An 18320-nucleotide genomic window follows, 5' to 3' on the forward strand; every position below is an offset into this window, starting at 1 on the left:
CCTAAAATATACTACTACAAAGAACAAGGTTTGTAGCACAGGCATTACAACTTTGGGTTGTATAGAACCTTTGTGGAACCTGACATAAAATTCATTAAGGTAGCATACCTTACATGGATAGAGCATTTCATCAGGCAAGAGGTAGGTGCAACAGTCGGAAAGGTTTTTAACAGAAGAGGGCTGATGGGACAATAAAGCTGAAGAAGACCAAGACTTAGGTATCAAGACAATTTAGAGGATGATTTAAAATCTATTGGAGTTAGAATGTAGAGAAGAGTTGGTAGACACAGGGGTGAATGGAGGATTGTCCTAAAGAATTATTTGTACAAGCACAGGGTTTTACATTACAGCTCTGTTAAAGCTGGAAACATATATTCCTGTGTTGCATTGATGTTGACTAATGATAATGGTAAAACAAACTAAAATATATTATAAAATGGTCCAAATGTGCTCATAACCCTTAGAGAATATGAAAGTATTATTCCTGCAAACTTCCGTGTTGTAAAATAAAAAAAAATAAAAACAAATTGTTAAATAAAAGTGTTTATAATTAGTATATTTCATAATATGTAGGTACATATTTATGTTACAATTAGTTACAAAATCAAAAAGAATAACACAAAGATCAAGACAAAACAAAAAAAGTGGCTAAACAATTTTGAGTTATAAAATTGTTAAATAAAAATGTTTATATTCAGTTTATTCCATAATTGAAATATAATTTTATAAAGGATATGTTTATAGAATTTTAAATAAAACTATTGCATTTTTAATTTTTACAGGTTGACTTCCTTTTCCTTCTGAAAAATATTATACACCATAATAAACATAATACATCAATAATTAATCTTTACTTTTAAACTTCAATGTATTTATAATCTGGGGCTCCCCAAGATGAATCTTTGAAATGAGTTGCAAAATCTTCCACTCATTGAACACCTAAAAATTTAGCATTTATTAAATTTGATAGTAACAGAAATTAATCTTCTTACATGTCTTCATTGTTCTCCTGTTTTTTAGGGCCACCATCTACTGTATTTACCATGATAGCAAATTCCTCTCACAATTGGGCTACTTTTTTTAGCCTTCCTTGACTATTTTGCCAGTAAGCACTATTTATTTTTATGAAGTCTAACATCACTTACAATTGTTTCCTGGTTGTTTTCTTTTTAATTGAAGCCATTAGTTTATTTTATTATAATTATAAAAAAATAGTAACTTGTTTCCACAAATTACATACAATAACATAACCTAACTAAGAGCGAAAACGGCACCTAATTTTAGACAGCTTAAAAATTACATTTACATATAGATAAATTACATATCAAGGTAGGCAACCCGTTATACGTAGTTCTTACATCATACCGATTTGAAAATTTTTACATAAATGTGTTAAAATCGGAGTTTACAGCATGTAATTATTTCACATAAACGATACATCATAGCCCTCAATATTAACCATCAAAAATCCCAAAATTAAACAATGGAAGAGGACAAGTAACCTTCACTCGCCTCCGGATTGGTCATACTCGGTTAATACACGACTACCTACTAAAACGTGCTGATAAACCTGTGTGTGACATGTGTAAAAGTATCTTAACGGTAAAACATTGTTTATTTCAGTGTCCTAAGTATGATGTGCAACGCAAAATGTATAACGTACCATCAACATTAATTTTTTATTAAAAAACTGTGTGTACCCTTGTAATGTTGTTTGGTATATTGTTTAATAGATCTCTGGAAACATCTATGTTTCCTTCTTTATAGAAAGTTATGTTGTTCCTATATTAATAAATTATGGAACTGACGAGAGCGGGTGAAATGGACCTCCGAAAAGGGGGTTTGGCGTAGGGTTAACTACCCAACCCGGTAAACCCGATAGTTTCTGTCGTCTCCGGTGGTAATTAATAAACGTATGAAAAACCGATTGCAACTTGGTGCAAGTTTCCATGTTTATTAATTTGTCCAACTATTGCGCAATATGGTGTTATATTGCGTAGTTGGCCGGTACGCTCTTATTGTGGCATTATCTTGAAGAGACAATGCCAATGTGGTTTTATTAGGTGGTGGAAATAAAACACATTCTTTCTAAGAAGAAAAAAACTCAGCTTCAGAGTCTTAGAAAGAAACAGAGCCCTTCGAGCAAAGTGCTCTAGGGAGCTACCCTACACGGGTAAAACACACACTAGTCACTACTAGATTTTGACTGAGAGCGAGATCCGAAAATGTCCCATATTTAAAGATAATTAACTTTTATATGAAACTTTTTCATTTCTCGACCAATTAGATTTAATTATTTGTTCCAGAAGGAAGGGCGATGAACATCGAAGTGCGTGATTGGTGGCACTTGATGACATCCCCCCTGCTTTGGAGACTCTGAGGCTGATAAAAAAAGATGATTTTATTAAAAAAACTTAAGAAAACAATTTTTTTACAATACACATATAAGAAAGAAAAAATGCATAAAATATATCAAATATAAGATGAAATATATCAAAATGAATATGTCTATATTGTCAAATTACTTACAAGTCCTCTAACACTCACTACACTCGCGTACACTCGCGTATCGCGGCACTGCACTGCACAAAAACACTCACAGGCGGTGATCGGTGTTGTGGACAGCATCTGCAGGTCCATCCTCGACGACGTGCTCGTTCTACGGCGGCTTCGTCCTCTCTAGCTGTACATTTCCCCTCTGCATGTCACCGGTGGGTTTGCCTGAGCCTCCGTGGTGCTCTGGACCACATAATGGTAGGGCAGGCAGTGACTGGCCACTGCGGAGACATCCACTGCATCAGGTACTTAGCATCAAGTAGGCTGGCTCGTCGGAGATGTGGCACATCGACGGTTTCAGGGCTGCAGAAGGTGGATATCGGCATGTTAGTTTGGTATACTAACATCCGATGCTTCTCCCCGCTGTTTTCTTGAGTGGTTTTGATGCAGGCATCGTGTTGGAACTATTTGCGATTTTCGATCGCGGAGCATGAGAACTCTGACATCTCGGAGTCGTGGTAGAGTTCGTTGAAGGTTGGGCGCCATGTCGTCTCCGGTGGTAATTAATAAACGTATGAAAAACCGATTGCAACTTGGTGCAAGTTTCCATGTTTATTAATTTGTCCAACTATTGCGCAATATGGTGTTATATTGCGTAGTTGGCCGGTACGCTCTTATTGTGGCATTATCTTGAAGAGACAATGCCAATGTGGTTTTATTAGGTGGTGGAAATAAAACACATTCTTTCTAAGAAGAAAAAAACTCAGCTTCAGAGTCTTAGAAAGAAACAGAGCCCTTCGAGCAAAGTGCTCTAGGGAGCTACCCTACACGGGTAAAACACACACTAGTCACTACTAGATTTTGACTGAGAGCGAGATCCGAAAATGTCCCATATTTAAAGATAATTAACTTTTATATGAAACTTTTTCATTTCTCGACCAATTAGATTTAATTATTTGTTCCAGAAGGAAGGGCGATGAACATCGAAGTGCGTGATTGGTGGCACTTGATGACATTTCGAAATCGAAAGTCAAAAATGCCGGACGGAAATCTCGACGACGACCTATGCAACGAAATAAGGATCTGAATAATGAAAATAATGATCTTAATGTATTTACCTGGAACGTTCGCACACTTAACGAACCTGGAAACATCTACAAAGTATGTGACATATTAACACAATATAATGCTGATATTACTGCAATACAAGAAGTACGATGGACAGGCCATGACATAATCCAAAAAGCAAACTACAATATATACTATAGTTGTCATAGAACCAGACATGAATTTGGGACAGCCTTTATAGTCAATTATGAAATCAAGCAGTTGGTTATAGATTTTAAGCCTATAAATCCGCGAATGAGCTGCTTAAGGATCAGGGGCAAGTTTTTTTAATATTAGCCTTATTAATGTACATGTACAGAGAACAAGGAAGACGAAGAAAAAGACAATTTCTATGATGAAAGAGAAATATCATACGACGATTGTCCCAGAAATGACATTAAAATAGTAATCGGTGATCTGAACGTAAAAATCGAAGGGGAAGAAATATATCTACCGCACATTGGTAAATATAGTCTCCATAATAATACTAATTCGAATGGACATCGAGCAGTCACCTTCGCAGCCTTAAATAACATGATCGTAGGAAGCATATGTTTTCTACACAAAAAAGTACATATGGGGACTTGGATTTCGCCTGATGGATTAACGAACAACCAAATTGATCATGTGATCATAGATGCTATACACTTCTCCAACCTTATGGATGTCCGCACCTATCGAGGCGCCAATAATGATTCAGATCATTTTCTAGTTGGCACAAGAATTCGGGCTAGAATCTCAAATGCGAAGAAGGAGAGAAGTACCAAAACAAGGCGCCTTAATATTGAACTCCTTAAAAACCCGCAAACGGTAGAAAGGTTTCAAAACTATATCGAAACTAAATACATAACTAAAGAGAATCTAACAGTTAGTGAACAATGGGAAAGGTGTAAAAATTATATTAAAGACGCAGCAAATAACATTCTAGGGCAGCAAAGACCACCACCATGTAATGAGTGGTTCGATGCTGAGTGCGAGGACATTACAAGAAGAAATAACAATACATATAATTTGATGCAGCAAAAAAGAACCCAAGAAAAAGAACAAAAATATAAAGATCTCAGAAGAGAAGAGAAGTACATCCATCGGAGAAAAAAGCGAACTTATACAAATAGAATATTGAAAGAACTTGAGGCATTAAATAATGCAAGAAAAGAATTTAAACCAAGGATCGGACTATGTAAGGATAAGGAGGGGCATATACTCAATACAAAAGAAGAAGTATTGCAAAGGTGGGTGGAACACTATAAATAACTACTTACTATCGAAGTACATGATCCAAATCAACCACCCCCAGGAGCAAGCAGCAATACACCATTTTAGCCTCCATCAATTCAAGAAGTACGGGATGCAATAAAACACCTAAACAATAATAAATCTCCAGGAAGTGATGGTATACCCGCGGAATTCATTAAATGTGGAGGTGCTACTATGACTTATCATATATATATATATATATATATATATATATATATATATATATATATATATATATATATATATATATATATATATATATATAATCATACTGAGAGCCTGGAATAAGGAACAAATCCCAAAAGAGTGGTGTATTGAGATCGTTTGCCCGCTACACAAAAAGGGCGATTAATTGGAATTTAGAAACTATAGGGGAATAACCCTCCTTAATACAGCGTACAAAATATTTTCGAGTATTTTATATGATCGCCTGAGTGCATATTCAGAGGAGCTTCTGGCAAATATCGAAGTGGTTTTAGGCCTGGTCGATCAACAACAGACCAGATCTTTGTGCTAAGGCAAATACTGGAAAAAACTAATGAATTCAATATCGACACATACCATCTTTTCGTAGATTTTAAATCGGCCTATGATAGTGTCCTAAGAAATAAATTGTATGAAGCTATGGATGAATTCCCCATCCCCGATAAACTAATAAGATTGGTTAAGGCTGCAATACGTAAAATTGTTTGCAAAGTCGAAATACAAGGCGAACAATTCTTCTTCTTTTGGCATCATAACCCTGGATGGGTCTTTGCCTGTCTGGCTATGTCCTTCCATTCAGATCTCTCTTGTGCCCTTCTTCTCCATTGTCTTATGTTCATTGTTTTCAGGTCGTCTTCCACGTCATCCAACCATCTCGTTCTGGGCCTTCCTTTTTTTCGCCTTCCTATGGGCTTCCATTGTAACATTTTCTTTGTTGTTTTTGCATCGTTTTGTCTCTGCACATGTCCCAGCCATGACAGTCTTTGACTTTTCACAAATCTTACAATGTCATAACCTTCATTTAACTCATTAACCTCGTCGTTTCTCCTGATTCTCCATGTGCCATCTTCCTCTTGTACCGGGCCATATACTTTCCTCAGTATTTTTCTCTCGAATGTCCTGAGTTGGGCTTCATCTTTTTTCGTCATTACCCAAGTTTCACATCCATAGGTTACTACGGGTCTAATCAGTGTTCTGTAGATAGTCATTTTGGTTCTTTTGTCTAATAATTTCGATGTCATCAATCTTTTATTAGCATAGTATGTACGATTCCCGCTGGAAATACATGCATTAATTTCGCTACTTACGGAGTTATTCTGATTGGTTTCTGTGCCGAGATATGTAAAGGCATCCACTCGTTCGATAGTATAGCTGTCTATTGTGATATTATTTTCATTGTCAGTTATTCTTTTGACTGTCATATACTTCGTTTTTGCTTCGTTTATTTTGAGACCTCTTTTTCTTGCTTCAGGATCAATTTGTTTGAACACTTCCATTAGTCGTGGCTTATTCCTACTAATGATGGCTAAATCGTCTGCATATGCAGTAATTTGTACTGATTTGGTGTTTATATGGCCGGTTATATTGGTTTTTCTGATGACTGCCTCAAGAACTAGGTTGAATAGCATGGTTGATAGGGCATCTCCCTGTCTTACTCCCATGTTGATGTTAAACAAGTTAGTCAGTTCTCCATCTACTCTGACTGCGGCTTTTGAACCCTGCAATGTCATTTTTATGAGGCTGATGTATTTCTTAGGTATACCTAGATTACAAAGGTCTTCCAGCATTTTGTCTCTTTTCACACTATCAAAAGCTTGTTTAAAGTCTATATACATATTATATAGGTCTATGTCGTATTTATAAGCTTTTTCTTGTATCGTTCTTAGTATGAATATATTATCTGTAGTGACTCTATTTGGTCTGAATCCATTTTGATAATCACCAATTATATTTTCGGAGTATTCTAATAATCTATTGTAGATTATACCAGAAAGAATTTTGTATATTACATTTAGCAATGTAATTGGCCTATAATTCTGGCATTCCCTCTTATCTCCTTTTTTATATATTGGCTGTATGAGGCCAACTGTCCATTCCTCTGGCATTTGCTCCTTCGTCCATATTAATGTTATTAGGTAATGGATTCTTTCCCAGAGTTCAAATCCTCCATGCTTTAATAATTCTGCCGAAATTCCGTCCGTTCCTGGTGCTTTATTATTTTTTAGTTTATTTATTATCTGAACTACTTCTTCATAACTTGGATTTTCGATGTGCAGCTCCGCCGTGTCATATATTGTCTCGTTCTGATCATTTTCGTTGTCTGCATTTAGATTTTCTTCGAAATATTGTTTCCATCTCATTATAATTTTTTGCTTCTCTGTTAGTAGTTCTCTGTCCTTGTCTTTGCATATCGTTAGTTTTGGTCTAAATGACTGTGTGCTTTCTTTTATGCATTTATAGAATTTTCTGCTTTCGCGTCTGTTGTTTACAGGCGAACAATTACAGGCATTTGAAACGCATGTTGGGCTGCAACAAGAAGATGCGCTGGCGTGTCTCCTTTTCAACATAGCTCTGGAAAAGGTAGTCAGGGATGCCCAAATAGACAACAGAGGAAACATTTTTAATAAATCATCCCAAATTTTGGCATATGCAGATGCTGTTGACCTAGTTGCCCGCACAACACGCAAGCTAGAAGAAGTGTATCACCTTGTCAAATGCCTCAAAAAATATGGGCCTGCAAGTAAATGACGAGAAAACTAAGATAATGGCATCAACACCCAACAATAGAGCCAGAAACATTGGCCACCAATTCACGGTTGATAACTCTCACCTTTGAAGTGGTGGACAAATTCACATACTTAGGCTCCCTGATCACCAAGGAGAACGTCATGACGAAAGAAATCAAGCGAGGAATAATCCTAGCAAACAAATGATATTTTGTACTGAGTAGACATATGAGAAGCAGAAACTTAAGCCAAAAAACAAAAATAACCATATACAAAACCCTTATACAACCAGTGTTGACATATGGAATCGGAGACATGGACCATTTCCAAGGCAGATGAAAACCTTCTGCTTATATTTGAACGAAGGATCCTGAGAAGAATATTCGGTGGTATCTGTGAAAATGGTGTTTGGAGAAGGAGGTATAACTACGAGATATATCACAGATATAAACATATAATTGGTGGTAAAGACGTAGTATCTCTTATAAAAATAGGAAGACTAAGATGGGCATCTGGCAAAATCACAGTAGAACAAACCTCCTAGAAGAATATTTATGTCACAACCTGTGGGAACTAGAAGTAGGGGTAGGCCAAAACTCAGATGAAAGGATGGTGTGGATGAGGATGGTAGAAAAATAGGCGCAGCAAACTGGCAACAGTTGGCAATGGATAGAACTGACTGGCGTAATAGACTTGGGAAGGTCGAGGCTCTTTTATAGGACTGTAGCATTAATGATGATGATGATATTTAAAAATGAACAGAAAGACAACATTAAAAATTATCGTAGCATTTCTATACAATCTGCAATCCTTAAGCTCTTGTTTGTCTTATAGCAAAGCAACTTTCTTGGTTATGTCATCTATTACTATCTGTTATTAATAATATCTTAATCACAATATGGTTTTAATAACAAAAAATCCACTGCAACAAACTTGTTTTGCTATCAATCTGATATATTATCTCAAATGGAAGACCGTAAACAGGTAGATGCAATATATACAGATTTTTACAAAGCATTTGATCGTGTATATCACCAAATACTTTTGGGAAAATTAATTAATGTTGGCTTTCATGTCAGGTTTGTTGAATGGATCAAAAACTCTACATCTGGTAGAAGTCAAAGAGTCAAGGTTATCATCTGTCTGACAGTATCTTAGTAACATTTGGAATTACTCAAGAAGGCCACACTTCTCCACTTCTTTTTAATATCTTTGTTAACGACATCACGTCCTGCTTCTTAAATAGCAAATGTCTGATGTTGGCAGATGACTTGAAATTTTGGAAAGTTATAGATAGCTGAAAAGATCAAGTCTTGTTTCAAAATGACTTAGACCGACTACAGAATTGGTGTAATCAGAATTGGTGCACTTAAATGTAAAAAATGTTGTTTTATAAGTTTTTCGGGTAAAGTCAATAGAATTGAAATAAGCTTTACTATTAATAATCAACTATTGAATTATATTTCTTCTATTCGGGATTTGGGTATTATTTTTGATGAGAAACTTACTTCCTATGACCACATAAACTATATTTCAATAAAGGCATCTAAACTTCATGGTTTCGTTACTAGGAATTGCAAGTATTTTTCTATTGATTCAAGATTAGTGTATTGTTGCTTGGTTCGAACTATTTTGGAATACTGTCCAGTTATTTGGCGACCCTATTTTCAGAACAATATTGATACCATACAAACAATCCAGCTTAATTTTTTGAGATATTGTGCTTACCATATCCACACTATTATTGAAAATCATAATTATTCCCGTATGGAACAACAATTATTTTTACTCTCACTCAAGAATCGTCGTGATATGTCAGGAGCTATATTTATATATAAGATCATACATGGATTTATCGATTGTCCAAACTTGTTAACACATATTAACTTTAATGTTCCCCATAAAGTTCTACGTTACCACATTGTTTTCAATATTCCTTTCCACAGAACAACCTATGGTATCCATAATCCATTGAATTGATACATGGGGCTATTAAATGTTCTCGATTTTGATATTTTCAATATAACTTTGACTCAGTTAAACAGATCTCTTGCTTTGAGATCTGTTTATTGGTACTGTTGAATTTTGTTCTTGTTATATTTTTAGTATGTAAGATTTTTAGTCTCTTTTTTAAACTTTATGATATTGATTTTAAATTATAAGTAATTTTAACTTTTTAGTCCTAACTGTGATATTGTATATTGTAATTTAAACTGTTAATAGGGGTATCCCTTGTATTAAATAAATAAATAAACATTAAATAGTACTCTTGGAAAAGACAGTGATACAAAAAATATTTTCGCCTTCCTCAAAGGCTGCAAGCTGTTATCTAAAATCTATTATTTTAATTTGTATAAATTTAGGGCTATTTCTAATTATCTATTGCTATGGTTCGTATTCTATTGTTAAGTTCTAATTCTGTATCACAATACATACACCCTAATAACCCTGCGTCGTTGATGCGTCATGCAAGGAAAAAAAAATAACAAACATCATTGGTTATAAATTTTCCCAGAATTTGTATAATAATCTTTTTTAAAAACATTAGTCAGTTAAAAATGTACTTTTAATTACAACCAATAATTGTGGTTTTATCGAAAATAAACATAATATTTAAAATTTTAATAATGTTAAAAATTTCAGTATTTTTTTAGATGAGTGTGCTTTTAGCAAATGCCTTAAGGGGTTCATCGGTGGTACTAATGCCCTTCTCGTTAACACCACTCCCGGTCTTCCCGTTTTGGCTGCACAACACAAAACCACAACTTCATTCAATTCATCTCTTCTCCCCTTCCTATTTCCCGCTCTCGATCGCAGTCGCGATCCTGGTTATTCGTGTTACACCTAAAGCATTATCTGCTCTCGGCCCACAGGCGGAGACATACTAGGAAAAGGGTTTTATTTGGTTTAATTTTAAAAAATATCATAAAACGAGGATTTTTCAAGGTCAACAGATTTGAAAGTGATATAGATGACTTCGTCGCCATGCCAATATAACTTTTTTGTTAGTTTTTTTGTTATTAAATACTAGTGGTGGGAATATATATATATATATATATATATATATATATATATATATATATACATATATATATATACATATATATATATATTTATATATATATATATATATATATATATATACAGTGGCAAATCCAGAAGTTTTTGTTGGGGGGTGGGGGGGGGTGTCTTGAGGGTGATTTTGATATAGGATTTAGAGATTCTTGCACCTTTACGATTGATATGATTTGTGCCTCATGTAAGGGAACCATTTTCTCAATAACTATTTTAAGTGATATATTAAACCAATGAGAATTTATTAAAACCCAAATACCCTACGGGTGCAAAGAAGGGTACAACCTTAGGTCTTAAACTTAAACAAAAAAAGAATAAGTTAAACCCACATACTTTATGACAGTAAAATCAAGTGTACAAGACTATTAACCCAAAGGAAAGTTATTAAAATATAAATATTGAAAAATCAAGGACTGTCGATTTAAATTAGGTATTTTAAAGACAATTAATTTAAACTTGCCTATCCTATGGCTACCCCCATCCTATGGCAGGGGTTGCGGGTAAGTACTCCTCCACAATCCCAGTGGAGGATAGACTTACTTCAGGGATGCGACCCTGCCCTACGCGAGCCTTGATTGTCTCTCAACTCCTATGGAGAGAAATCATGTCCTAAACCCATTCCTACCCAATACCTACTATCCTACCAATTTCCCAAACCAACTCACCAACCCGCCTGGCAAGCGTGGTGTTTAAATGCCAAAACCCCTCAGCATGAATAGACATTCAAGAAAAGGGCCCTCAGTCCCCGGCAGCTCGCTAGTTCCCAACCAAGGTAGCGGTAGGATTCACGGACAGCGGGCAGAGGGTGCAAAGAATCTCCGGGATGTAAGAGGCTACCAAGAACGACGAACGCTGCACATAATTACGTATAATGTAAGAACCTTATCCAAAGATGAAAAAATGACGGAACTGGAGGAAGAACTCAGACATGTGAAATGGGATATTATAGGAATTAGCGAAGTCAAAAGAAGAGGTTGAAGATCAGGTCAAACTAAAATCAGGCAACATATTTCACTATAATGGGGAAACAGAATCGACAACTGGAGGAGTAGGTTTATTAGTACACAAAAAATTACAGAAAATGATACAGAGCATTGGCTGCATTTCCCCAAGAGTTATGTATATAAATCTAAGACTAAATAAGAGATACAATCTGAAAATAATCCAGGTATACGCCCCCACCAGCGATTACGAAGATGAGATTGTTGAAGCCTTCTATGAGGAAATCGAAAGAGCAAAAAAGCAGGAACCGGCCCATTACAATCTGATAATGGGAGATTTTAACGGGAAACTCGGAAGGAAAAAGAACGAACAAGAAGTAGCAATCGGAGATTTTGGAATCGGAGTAAGAAACGAAAGAGGCGAAATACTTACCAACTTTCTACTGCAACACAAACTGTATGTAATGAACACCTTTTTTAAGAAGAAACAGAGTAGAAAATGGACGTGGGTTAGTCCAGATGGAAGAACTAAGAGCGAATATGATTATATAATAACAGACAAAAAGCAAATTATTCAAGATGTCACTGTACTTAATAAACTATCAGTAGGAAGCGACCACAGACCAGTAAGAGGTAGAATAACGATAAACCTACAAAAAGAAAGAGCAAAGATGATAAACAGTGGCAAACGCATAGTTTGGAATTCACCAAATCAGCCAGAAGCGTACATAAAAAATATAGCAGAAACTTTACAGAGTAATAATCCCAAACCTCTAAGTATCGACGATCAAAATAAATTAATTACAGACTCGGTTAGAAACGCACAACTCAAATTTTGCAAGAAAAATTACACCAAAAGTGAAAAGATTAGCAAAGACACAAAAGCTCTCATGGAAATACGACGAAACCTAAGCGAGAAAGAAAAGGGAAACAAAGAAGAATATAGAAAACTAAATAAAAGAATTTCAGCGGATATTAGAAGAGATATAAGAAGATATAATACTAATGTAATTACTCAAACAGTAGAAAAGAACAAAGGTTTAAAGATAATGAAAAGAGAACTCACACAAAGTAAAAAATAAATATACAAGCTAGAAGATAAAGACGGAAAGGCAACAACAGATAAACAAAACATTCTGAAAATAACTAGAGAGTTTTATAAAGACCTCTATACCAGCCAAAGACCACAAGAAAACTTACCGACACGAGTAAAGACTCTCATAAATCAGGGATCGGAAATACTTTTACCCATTACTGTGTCAGAAGTAAGATCAGCTTTAAAGGAAATGAAGAACCATCGATCGCCTGGTGACGATGGACTCGTTATTGAGGCAATAAAAGCAGGAGGAGAAATTCTATTAAAATCAGTAAGCGAACTGTTTAATAAATGCTTACATGCGGGTACGATTCCTAAAGACTGGAACAATGCAGTGATAGTCTTGTTACACAAAAAAGGTGATATTACTAAATTAGAAAATTATAGACCCATCAGCCTCTTGACACATATGTATAAACTCTTTATGAAAATCTTAACAAAGAGACTAACACCTAAACTTGATTTCTATCAGCCCAAAGAACAGGCAGGCTTTAGGAGAGGATATGGCACAAATGACCATTTGCACACCATAAAGATCTTAATTGAAAAATGCATCGAGTACAACATACCACTGGTTCTTGCATTTGTCGATTACGAGAAGGCTTTTGATACTGTAGAGTTTGAAACCGTACTGGAAGCCCTAAATCAAAGCCGAATAGATTACAGGTACACGTCACTAATCAAAAACATCTACGAGAACGCTACATCAAGTATACGACTACACGAAGACAGAAAAATTCAGCTTAGGTCGAGGAGTAAGACAAGGAGACAATATTTCACCAAAATTGTTCACGGCAGCTCTAGAGTCAATATTTAAGAACACCCAATGGCAAGATATGGGCATCAATATAGATGGAGAAAGATTAAATCATTTGAGGTTTGCAGATGATGTCGTATTAATCGCAGATAACTTACAGGATACAGTTTCTATGCTACATTCGCTTAAAAGTCTGTCTGAAAGAGCAGGATTAAAGATAAACTTTGAGAAAACTAAACTTATGACAAATCTCGTAATGAGTGGAAATATAACTATCGACAATAATACCATACAACAAACAGACACTTACAAATATCTGGGACACGAGATTAAAATAAACAGAGACAATCAAACAAATGAAATACAGAGGCGAATAGGCCTGACATGGGCAGCATTTGGCAAACTAAGCCATATTCTAAAAAGTTCAATTCCCATGTGTCTCAAGCGAAAAGTTTATAACCAATGTGTTTTGCCTGTACAAACTTATGGAGCAGAGACTTTAACACTCACGTAGAAATCTGCGAATAAACTAAGAGTTACACAACGAGCCATGGAACGTGCAATGCTGAATGTGAGCCTCCGAGACCACATAACAAACCGACAAATCAGGCAAAGATCAGGAGTTCAAGACGTCATCGAAAGAACCACGAGACTTAAGTGGAACTGGGCAGGACACTTAGCCAGAACACAAGATGGACGATGGACAAGACGAATTATGGAATGGAGGCCCAGAAATTATAAAAGAAGCCGAGGACGACCACCGACTAGATGGACCGACGACATAAAAAGAGTAGCGGGAAACTGGCTACAAGCGGCCCAGTGTAGAGAACACTGGAAAGAACTGAGGGAGGCCTATGTCCAGCAGTGGACGGGATTGGCTGATTGATGATGATGATGATGATCCTATGGCTACCAAATCAAGAACAAACCAAGAATAAATAAGTATAAACCAAAGTTAGGTAATTTAACTGCAATAACTCAATGTAAGTGTAAAAATTAATGAATGTATTAAACATTCCTAATAAACTTTATCTTATCGTTATATATCCGATATCAATTTGTAAAATCATTCATTTATTCCTTATTGGTATAGAGAGTGGACTTTCGGAATTATAAGTACGAGACGTATAGAAGCCTTTGAAATGTGTATTTTTCGAAGGATGCTGAATATTTCGTAGACAGAGCACGTGACCAACAACGAGGTGCTGAGAAGAATGAGGACTGAGAGAGAACTGCTAAATATTGTAAACAACAGCAAAACAAGTTATCTAGGACATATTTACAGAGGAGAAAAATATAACTTTATACGACTCATTAAGGAAGGGAAAGTAGAAGGAAAAAGAGGTCTAGGAAGAAGAAAATGCTCCTGGCTGAAGAATATAAGAGACTGGACAGGCATGGACACACATTCGATACTAAGAATAGATTAAGATAGAGAACAATTAGCTGTAGTTATAGCCCCCCTTCCGTAATAAAGAAGGAACCTTAAGAAGAAATGAAAACAGCATATTTAAATTAATCGGTTCAACAAAAACATATAATTTAAGAATAGTTATTTCTATAATTAGTCACATTAGGCTACAAGTGAGTGAATTATTTTTTTACTCGGTATTAAAATTTTCCTCACGAATTGTCCGTAATTTTCCATTATGTTGTACGACTCTTTTCCACTTTTAAATCCACAGTGAAAACTCTTGTTCTACTGTGGAATATGCAGTAGATGGTCCAATAATATCCTGGAAGTTATCAACAATTTTTTTTAATGCAACTTTATGTTCTGGTGTGTTATCAGTTTTAGGTAAAACAACTCGAAGATTAAATAGATTCATAACTTTCGGAGAAAGTCGTTCTTTTAAATCAGTTAAGATATTGTCTAAAAGGGGTAAATAAATAGATCTTCGGAAATATTCTTCGCAAGAGTTAGCAGGTTGGTTTTGACGAGAAACTATACGAGGTATCCTCAATTCAATGTCTAGTTGTTCAGCTATTTTCTTTACTTCATAGTAAAGTTTGCTAAAAACAGATTCAGCATTTGATCTTTTATTTTAAAGAATGCATTTAATGTCTTCTATAGCCTCAGTAGCCTTCTTCAAATCTAATTTTGGTGACTGAAGAAGACGACTAAGTGATACAGTTGTACTTAAAACATCACTAAGATAAACTACTGAAATGAGAAATTCTGGGCTCTTAATAGTTTGCAATAATGAAAATGCATCAGCTGACGTTTTACTGTCCTTCCACGTAAAAACTGTTTCAGGAGCGTTGTATATTTTGATGATTGATTCGCCCTGGAACTGATGCCTTTCAACCCAACGAGTCTCACAAATACCTTGGACAACAGTTCCTTCTTAAAAACATCATGTCGTTTGAGAGAGGCATTAGCAAAAGCTACTAGTTTTCTCATAGTTCCTTCTAGTTATATTATTACATGATATAACTTTTAAAGAGCATGTTTGGCCGATTTTTTTAATTAGTTAACGGCACCTTTCGTTTCTAATGCCATTACTGAGAAACCGTCGACACCAAAACCTACGCAAAAATTTAAATCTAAATTAAAATTCTTTATGGAATCTTCAACAATGTGGCCTAAAGCAACTCCAGTTAAGCGGCGTTCTCCTTCTGAAACGACATCTTTCTCTCGAATCGAATCGTAGGCGATAACAAATGTAATAAAATCTTCTCTAATCTCATTTAAATACGGATATCGTAGATACATTCTTCTTTACAGCAAGAAATGATATCATTTTGAGTAGTCTTACTAATTATAGTAGCATTAGCCGGAGCAGTTTCCAAATGTTTTAACAGATCATTATCGCCAGCATCTATCCTAAACCGAAGCAATGCTCTAAAATTTTATCATTTTTTTTTGTACCATCGCTGTTTAGAATACTTTTAATATTTGTATCATCCCTATGCCCTCTCAAAGAAATATTTTGTCTACCACAATGAACAGTTTTTATTATTGGATTCAAATTCATCCTATTTTCTTAAATCATTTTAACTCTTTACTTCCTGCTTATAGGGTTGATGGGTTTTAAATTATTTTTTTTTTAGGATTATTTGATGGATATTTATTTTTGTTTGGAGAGGGTTATGACCCCTGTGACCCCCCTTGGACCCGCCACTATATATATATATATATATATATATATATATATATATATATATATATATATATATATATATACGTTTGGGCTCTTAAATTAAACATCGAAAGACTATATAATATAATGTATATGATCAATTTATATAGAAACTATATTTACGACTGTTTGTTATAATTCGCCAGAATAACAAAAATACAAGTATAACAACACCATTTTGTTTATTTCTTACATTTTTTATTAATACGTATACCTAAATATTCCTAGTTTTCTACGATATTTAATGAAAATTCACCACAATTTTAATTGAAAATACGTTTATTTTAATGCTTTGATTTTAACTTCAGAAGTTTAGTTATTTTGTGAACGATTTTTGAAGTGGAAATGGAAACGCTAAAATAAACGATGAATGCTCTGACTATCGAACACCGAGCGACATGGGTCAAACTGTGCTTAAAGCTTACTGCTTAAAGTAATACATAAGAGAAACTATTAAAAGTTAGAAGAGGATGGGAAGGAGGATATTCATATGATTCATCACTTTTTCTCGAGTCGTATAACTTGTGATCTTCCACTTGCATTTCTCCAGAATCTGGTCATCTCATTTCTGCTATTCCCATAATTTCAATATGCATTTTCTTCATCTCCTGTATTGCATTGTATATTTTTTCCTTTATAAGCTTTGTATAAGGTTTTGGCATCCTATGTGCAGATCTTATTATTCTTTCTGCACTACAATTTATTATCTTTTAATGAAGTAAAACTGTTGTCCCCGGAGATCCGATCGGAGAACTTACTCCGGAATTTATTTTAGTATTGAGCATTGTCATGATTGATTGACTAGAGCGTAATGCTATGGATCTTTAATGGGATATTTGCCTTACTTGTGCTTTCGCATTCTTAAGCCGTTGACCAAATCTTTGGCTCATTCGCCTTCGGGCCAATTTCACAACCTCAGGACAAAAAAGGAGCCCTACCACTCACTAACTCATCCGCCCGAAACCGTTGGTTAGTATGTGGGGGATTGCTTATACGGGCAATCATTCGGCGAATGACTCGACACGCTAGTAAAATAGATTGGCGAGTGCGGGGAAAAATTTACGAGTATGTGAGGGGAGAGACGCAAGTTACGCAGTTTGTGTATAGGGTGTGCGGCATATATATGCCATACACACCACCTGCACAAAATATACCTCATCCATTCAAATACGGTCAAAAGGACCGTCGGGTAAGAAGAGGGGTCAACTACTCCAGTTAGTTGCATTTTACGATAAGTAAGAGAATCTGTGTGTGTATTCTTAAGTGGCACCATTGCACGTATCCCACACAGACCTTGTATAATAAGAAGTTTAAATCACATATTTAACCAAATAATTATGGATATTATGTGTTGAAATAAGTAGAGTATAGGCATCGGCTTTGTTCACGATGTTCAACCCTACTTGAGTTAAAATAAGATTGTTAAGTTATTAAATAAAGAACGTAAAAGTACTATCTATATTTTTTGAAATCGCAACAGGTAGAATCAGTTGGGTCGTAGCAGAAGCCCAACATCACACTGCAAATGACAAGTTTCGGCATTTCTTTTTCCAAACCACTACCGCTTGTTTAAAGATTATTTTGAACAGTGTTAGTGATAGCCAGTTTGTTAAGTCAAATCTTGTTGCGTTTTTCCATTTTAATTCATGATTTGCTATTGTACTTATTGGAGTTTGTGATACAGATGAGACTGAAATGTGACAAACAGCATAATGTATACAACTGTTTAAGAAAGGC

At 35.2% G+C, this 18320-nt stretch overlaps 1 protein-coding gene across 1 annotated transcript in view; it reads right to left on the reverse strand.

The window, feature by feature from the left end:
• nAChRalpha7 (nicotinic Acetylcholine Receptor alpha7) overlaps nucleotides 1–18320 on the reverse strand; it is a 530333-nt gene that overhangs the window by 16640 nt on the left and 495373 nt on the right. The window lies entirely within an intron of this gene.

The sequence above is a fragment of the Diabrotica undecimpunctata genome, chromosome 10, assembly GCF_040954645.1.
Source record: "Diabrotica undecimpunctata isolate CICGRU chromosome 10, icDiaUnde3, whole genome shotgun sequence".
Classification (NCBI taxonomy): domain Eukaryota; kingdom Metazoa; phylum Arthropoda; class Insecta; order Coleoptera; family Chrysomelidae; genus Diabrotica; species Diabrotica undecimpunctata.